Genomic DNA, 7,876 nt, shown 5'->3' on the forward strand with positions numbered 1-7,876 from the left:
CCATTCAGGCAAAGATTTTTCCCTGGCTCCAGTCCTCCTAGACCCCTTATGCCATCTTCTAGCTGCACCTAATCTTCACACATAAGCCTGTCCTGCCAGAAATGCCCACTTGCTCCAAAACGACTATATTTACAGAGCACCTGGTCTCAGCTGAGTGTTTTAAGGAAGGTGAAAGTCTATTGGATTGACTCTTTTACCACTTAGAAAATCAAGTTAGTGTGCAGTATGTCTCCCATTTGGTGGAGGTGTACTCTCTACCCTCTCCTCTTTCCTTTATGGACCACATCCGCAGAACTCCCATGCCTTCTGGCCAATGGGAAGTCCTAACAGGAAATTGGGGAAGGCAGAAGGGGAAACAATGTCAGGGTACTATCTCCTTGGCTGCTTCTCTGAAAGGTTTCCTGGAGGTGACTGACAGCTTTGTGGAAGGTCACGTTCGGGAAAATTCTTCTTACACGGGTTTGGTAACTGATGAGTAACCCCTCCTCTCTCACACCCTCTCAGTTCCAGGAGTGATAACACCCCAACTGTTTGCAACTCCAGTTTCCTAAACTATCACTTCTGGGTTTCCATGAGCCCACCTCCTTATAAATAAATCTCCTTTTTCTTGAGTTACCTTAATTTGAGTGTTTCATCTGTTTCCTGTTAAGACCCTGATATGTATAGATAGGAATAAATGGGTTTGGGGGTAGGAGGAGGGGGGAGGAATGTTTTAAAACCAACTTATTTGGGTAAATTAATCTCTAGTTAGTAAAATGAGGCCCAAATTTGTGTTTTATTTTTCTAAGATCAAAGTGCATTCTTGGTCTCTGGTCTATTCATGGGCCAGCTTGGTGTCCTTCATGCTCCTGCAACTTCTGAAAGATTGTGAGCCTTGGTCTGTGCCAATCCAAACCTTGATTAAATTTTACTCACCAAAATTAAAAACACATCCGAAGGCTAACATGTATTCAGGAATAATTTACCCAAATTATATGATTTCCCCCAAAATACATTCCCTGGAGACACTATAGGTATTGTTTGCTCCACCGATTTTGAATTATTGATTTTAAATAGCTCTCAAAGAATAGACACCTATTACCACACCCAAGAAGCTTCTGTTATAATGTGAGCCCCTCAACATAGGCAAACTTGGACAATGTTACTGAACCTCCATGAACTCCCCAAAGAGGAACGGCCAGACCGAGCAAGGGAAGGGCACGCAGCCAGGCGGATGTTGCCATGCTTAGAATACACTGGAACTCCAGCAGCAGTGGCCTTCAAGGAAGTTACACCCCCACGCTTGACATGTCGTTTTATATTGTATGTTACAGGGAATTTTTTTTTTCTTGACCTGATTTTATAATCACTTTGCTTAGCAAGCACCATATTTGGAAGTCTGGAGGCTTCTATTCCACAGCAGCTCCTGAAAATAGAGATGTTCTTCTTATTCAGATACAGCAAATGTCTAATTCTTGCCTCTAAATAGCCTAGGTTAATTGCCTCTCTTAATATCCTACAGCAGCAAATTCTACAGCCTAATTCAATGTTACAGTAGAAAAAAACTTCCCTTGGTGTGAAATTGGACCTCTAAGTTAAACCGGGGGGGGGGGGGGGGGAGGAATGTGTTAGAGTTTACCTGTTCCCCAAATAAATGTTATCTTGGTTAACCATCTCTGGAGAAAACGTTAGCACATGTCACTCTTCATGAAGCCAATCCAACACATGGATGTATCATCAAGGAAAAGCTGGTTCTGTAAAGCACATAGAGAGAATCTTATATCTCCATATATAAATCACATCTCTTCCATGGGACAAGTCATGTCCAGGCAAAGCTTATTACAAATTCAGTTTAAAATCTCGAGAAAGAAAGGGGGGATGGGGAAACAGCAACAACAACAGCTTTATGGAGTTAGACGCAGGAAATAACTTGAACTCATCCCAATTTTAAGGCTCCATTCTGTATAGCAAGCAGCTAAAACCCCATTTTCTGGGGGAACTGCCCTTACAGGGAAGGTGTGGCAAAGCCATCTGCTGCTTTATAGTGATGGTTCTCAGCCTTGTTTTTCTGGTCCAGCTATGAAATTGCACTAATCACAGAAACAGACTGTTTGGCCAGGAAGCAGGGCATGCCAGAGACAAGTGAATTTAAGCCCACATGTATTGAGGCTGCAAGCTTAGTTTGCAATTTATGTGCAAGTGGTTTTGTATTTATTGATCTGGACCGAGTGCAGGTCCTATAGGGGAAATATGACAGATTTCATCTGTCTGACAGCCAAGTCTAATTGTATTTTCAGTCTGAAATGACCAAAGACAAAAGTGCACATGTCAAGAGTCTTCACTACGATGCCATATGGAGTATTAGATCCAAGGCTCTGGTCACTGTAAGTGTTCATTTTAATAACTATATGCATAGTGCATCCTGAACAGCTAAAGCAGGAGAGGTGAGAGTTTTTAATTCAAATCTGAATTAATAGACCATCTGATTCTGCCTGAATGTGGGTGGGCCATTTTAAGTGCCTTTTATAGACATGATTGGGGGGAATTTAAAAGATGTGTCATATATTATTGATTCATCTGGACCATGAAACTTCCGAGCCAAAAGTCAAATACTTCCCACAATGGTTGTCACTAAAATTATAACCAATACGTCTGGGAAGTTCTGGCATCTTAAAAATCAGAACCTTCTTCTATAACCTTACTTTCTAGTTGGGAAGACTGATTGTGCCTATGAGATCAGTGAGCCATGATTTCTCTGATGGTGTCTCCCTCTGCCTCTGTCTCTGTCCACATCTCCCCCCACCTCTCTCTCTCTCTCTCTCTCTCACACACACACACAGAGGATGACCATCACCAAAAATCAGACACACCATTAGCAGCCATTATACAACTAAAGAGATAGTCCACAAGGAAACATACTTCAAAAAAAAAAAAAAAAGCCACTAATACCCAGCGATCCAGACACTGGGTTCCAATGAAGCATCATTCAGAACTCTGAATTCTAATTGGCCAGTCTCTTACAAGGACTTTTTGATACTGTAGATCTCTCCTGCCCTTGGTTTCAATGACACACCAGGGAACCCTCTCCCATCTTTCCCTCTGTCTGCTCTCCCTCTCTGTCTGTTCTGTCTTTGCCTTCAGGAGCAGCTACACTTCCCTTAACTGCGCACATGGTGTAAAAGACAATTTCTGGCTGACGGATTATGAGCAAATTACTTAACTTCTCTAATTCTTTATTTTTCAGCTATGAAAATGGTGCTAACACTATGTGGTAATAGAGAGACAAAATGGAGGGATTATAAAGGTTAAACTAGTTAACACATATTTAAAAAATAAAAGGTCCTCTAATGCCTGGTCAAAGTAGGTGCTCCATGAAAGCTAACCAACCTTCCCTCTTGTCTGTCGTCTTCAGACTTTCTCAAAGGAATTTCATTGTTCATTACTTCAGCTCACATCCCAATGTCATCTTCCAGAAGCACATCTTCAATATCAACTTTTCCTCTATTAAGCGTCCTATTAACCTAATTCCTATCTGTTCCTCTATCATTCCATGTTTCCCCAAATCCCAGGGCTTGACTTTTCTATCAGTGCATTAAGTTCAACATCAATAAAACTACGCTTACCATTAACTCCAGCCCAACCACTCTGTTCTGCTGTCAAGCAACCTGTCGTCCTCTCCAGCTCCCTTTCATCTTCTTCTTCAATTCAGTAGTGAATTGAATCACTATCCTCTCACTCTTCAGTCTCAAAACCCTCAGATCTTCACTGATGGAACTGCTTCTCTGACCTTCCCAGCCAAGCAGGCACAAGATCCTGCCATGTATCGTATCTTGTGCTGTGATATGCTGTGAAATGCTTCACAGCATTTCAGATACATGTCTTCTCAGTTCCCAGGCTCACCCACCCCCACTGGGAACTCGGGGTTGCTGCACTCACCCCAGCTATTCTTTTACCTCTAGGTGGCCCTGAGGGCACTCTAAGTGGGAGTACATTTGACCTCTGGGTCTGAGCTTACCCACTATATTAGTTTCTTATTGCTGTAGGACAAATTACCACAAGCTTAGTAGCTTCAAACAACACCAACATATTACGGTTCTGGGGTCAGAAGTCTAAAATGGGTCTCATGGAGCTAAAATGAAGGCTTCAGCAGGACTGCATAGAAGATAATCTGTTTCCTTGCTTTTTCTAGCTTTTAGAAGTCTTTGGCTTTCAGCTTCCTTACTCCATCTTTAAAACCACTAGTATAGAATCTTCCAACCTTTCCCTCTCTCCCTCTCTCTCTCATGCTGACACTCCTGCCTCCCTCTTTTGCTTACGAAGACCATTGTGATTATATTGGGTCCACCCAAATAACCCAAGATTATCTCCCCATCTCAAGATTCTTAACTCTAATTATTACTTCCATAAAGTCCCTTTGCCATGTAAGGTAACTTATTCACAGGGATTAAGAGATAGATATCTCTGGGGAGCCATTATTTTACCTACTACTCCTACCTTTCCAGTAGAATTATCCCCTACTTTTCTATGGGTTCCAGCCTCAATGATGTTCTTATAATTCCTCAAATAAACTATAGTTACTTCTGCCACATGACCTTTACATGGAGGTCCCTCTGTCTTCACTTAATTTACTATTAACTAACCTTCAAACTAGGCCAAGTATTCCTGTTAAGTGTCCTCATAGTATCATATACTTTTATTTCTTAGAATATATTTCTTAGAATATATAGTTTTCAGTTACACACATATGTTCGTGATTCATTGATTAATGTCTGTGTCTCCCACTAAGCTATAAGCTCCATGAAGGCAGAGACCATGTTTGATTTTGCTTAATATTATCCCAGGACCTAGAATTGAGATCACTTGATAAGCATTTGAAGAGTATCTATTGAATGACAAACCAGGCCAGTGGTGATGACTGTCTGTCATCGTGACTATCCATAAGAATTAACACATACACAACTACCCAGTCAAAAAAATAACTAATCTATGCCAGACACTGCAATGAGTAATAATCTGCCTTCTCCCATCTAATCCCATAATGAACTTCTGAGGTGGTTACAATCATAATCTTCATTTTTGAGATTAGGAACTGAAGAGAAGAGAAGCTAAAGAACTTGTCCAAGAAGACATAGCTAGTAGGTAATTGAATTGGATTCTATCCCAGGTGGGTTTGCTTCCAAAGACCACACTGATGTCCTGGGATTATTTTTCTATGAGCATGTGGATGGCTGGAACTATGGAACAAACCCAGTTGAAGCACCTAGATGAGGAGACTACACCAGTGACCAGTGCACACACTTAGGACGTCTACCACATACATAATGACCTAGGGAAGGCAAAGACTTTGAAAGGTGCGGACACATATAAGGCTGTCCAGAACCTTCATTAATGCCACAGAGGGTAAACTGTAAACCCTAGGAAAAGGGAAAGGAGGAGCTAAGGTATGACACAGCTCACTGCTGGCATTCCCACAAGAGGAAAAGAGAAGCTGGCAAAAGGCAGAGATGCTGCTAGATTCCACCTGCTCAGTAAGAATATAGTTCTTGGTAGGGGAATTGGGGGGAAGGTAGTCCCTCCTCTCCCTTCCCTCACCCCCCACAACCAGGCAACCAATGTAAAGAAGAGTCAGAAGTCCTATCAGGTTATTAGGCAAGTCTCTGAGCTAAGAAGGTTAAGTTTCTCATCTAGGCTATAGTGCTGTGAGAACAAAACAGGATGGCAGGCACAGGCACCAAAGAGTTTGCAGGGTCCAGAGGAAGTCTCTGGAAACTTAGTTGAGCTCAGCATGGGACGTGGAAGAAGACAGAAACAGCTCGAAACTAATTATGTGCCACTGGGCCAAATAACCAGAACAAGGGACTTCATCCAGACAAGACTTCAGGAGCAACGACCCAACTTCTAGATGCATGTTTCTCGAATGCAGATGAAGGAAGAGTAGAGGAACCAGTACTTCATTCTCCAGTGGAAAGAACCCAGAACACCTCCAAAACGCCTTTTAGTACTTTTCCTTTAAAGTTGACCCTCTCAGGGGGGACATTCAGGAGGATTTTCAAAACTGGAATACCTAGTTCCTTTCCCAGAAACAATCCCACTCATCAGCCAGGAAAGAGGAATGTGGGGGAATGAACTCAACTTTATCCCACACCAGGCCCAGGGAACCCTTCAGAATAGAGAAATAGAGAGTCTATTCAACTGCCCTACCAAAAGACCTGCCAAATGGGGACTTACATTTAATTTGGAAGTAGCCACAAGGAAAGTCTGGGAATTTTGCTCAATATTTATGTTCTTTACTAATTCTATATCAGCCTATAGAGGTTTATCCTTTATGACATAGAAGTAATATGAACATTTGCTAACAGGAATTCATCTAGAACAGATAGAAAAAATAAAATCATGGAAGAGATGAGATTCAGCTGGAAGTTTGGAGAATGGGCATAAAATTAGAGATGAAAGGCAGTAACATTCTAGGTTGGGAGAATCTGGGTCCACACAGGAAGTATTCACTCCAAGGAGTCCTGCTGATGAGGCTAATAAGGTAAGTCCTTAAGTCAGATTTGGAATTTGGGTATTTTCCCATAGTTTGATTTATAGTTAACTACTATAGATTTTTGAGCAGCAAATTGCTTTTGCTGAGAAAGAGAAGTTTGTCTCTTACCACAAAGAAAATTTCTACCTCTAATAAGGAAGGAACAATAACAAATTTATAAGATATATTTACACTTCAAAGAAAAAACTAATTGTTTTTTAATCATATATGTCGATATCATTAATTAACGTTAATATATAAAATTTCTTGTAACTTACATTTTACTTCACTGAATTTTTTTAAAGAGTTATTTGCTTATTTTAGAGAAAGAGAGTTCTAGGGCGTGTGTGAGTGGGGGGGTGGGGTAGTACAGAGGGAGAAGGATAGAGAGAATTCTCAAGCAGACTCCCCGCTGAGCACAGAGCCTAATGAGGGGCTCGATCGCAAGACCCTGAGATCATGACCTGAGCCAAACTAAGAGTCATCCGTTTAACCAATTGAGCTTCCCAGGTGCCCCTACTTGATTGAATTTTTACCAGGTAGCCAAAGTCAGTCAAAACTCTCGTGGTGGAGTCAAGCATGACTTTAACAATTTTAAATTAAAGCACAAAAACTCAAGGATAATTCATGAATGTGTTAGCTTTTCTTTCCAGAGCTATTGGCTGGTTTTAGCCATAACATATCAATTTTCAAAGAAATGAATAGTACCTAGGACACTCCCTTGTGTCTGGGATTACTGTCAACTGGATTGAAACAAATTCTAAATTCTGCCTCTAATGCTTCTTTTCACAGGTTTAAAAGATGCATTTTGGAGTTTTGCACTGTTGGACATCCAATTTATGTGGTTGTGAGGAGCTGCTAAGCAGTTTATCTTCTATCCATTTTAACGATCAAAACTGAATTCCAATGAAACCCTTATACTGCCCGTTGACAAGGTGAAAATGGGCCAAATTTATAGTCAGCTTTATTAAATGGGGTTGCAAGCAAATTACTCTGCATAAAACCCCTGCAAGTTGAGTCAAGCTTTGAAGCCAAAAATAAATTAATAAATAAATAAAAAAGAAAAAACACAGGACCTGAAATCAACCTGACTTAGCAGGAGTATCCTCCAAGAGGTTCAAACCATCTGAGTGAACAAGTTAGAAAGGCCTGTACGCAAACAGATTCATGAATCTAAGCCATACCAAAGGAGAACGCTGGGCATTATGTGAACTCAAAATTAATTTGGTTTATTATCTCCTACAACAGCAGTACAACAAACTTTTTTTTCCATTTCTAAAAGCAGCAAGGTTGGTGGTGGTGGTTGTTGCCATGAACATCCAATGAATGATTCATTCTCACTCAAGTGGAACCCGTGGGAAATGTTGCCAA

This window comes from Lutra lutra, chromosome 2, assembly GCF_902655055.1.
Source record: "Lutra lutra chromosome 2, mLutLut1.2, whole genome shotgun sequence".
Taxonomy (NCBI): Eukaryota; Metazoa; Chordata; class Mammalia; order Carnivora; family Mustelidae; genus Lutra; species Lutra lutra.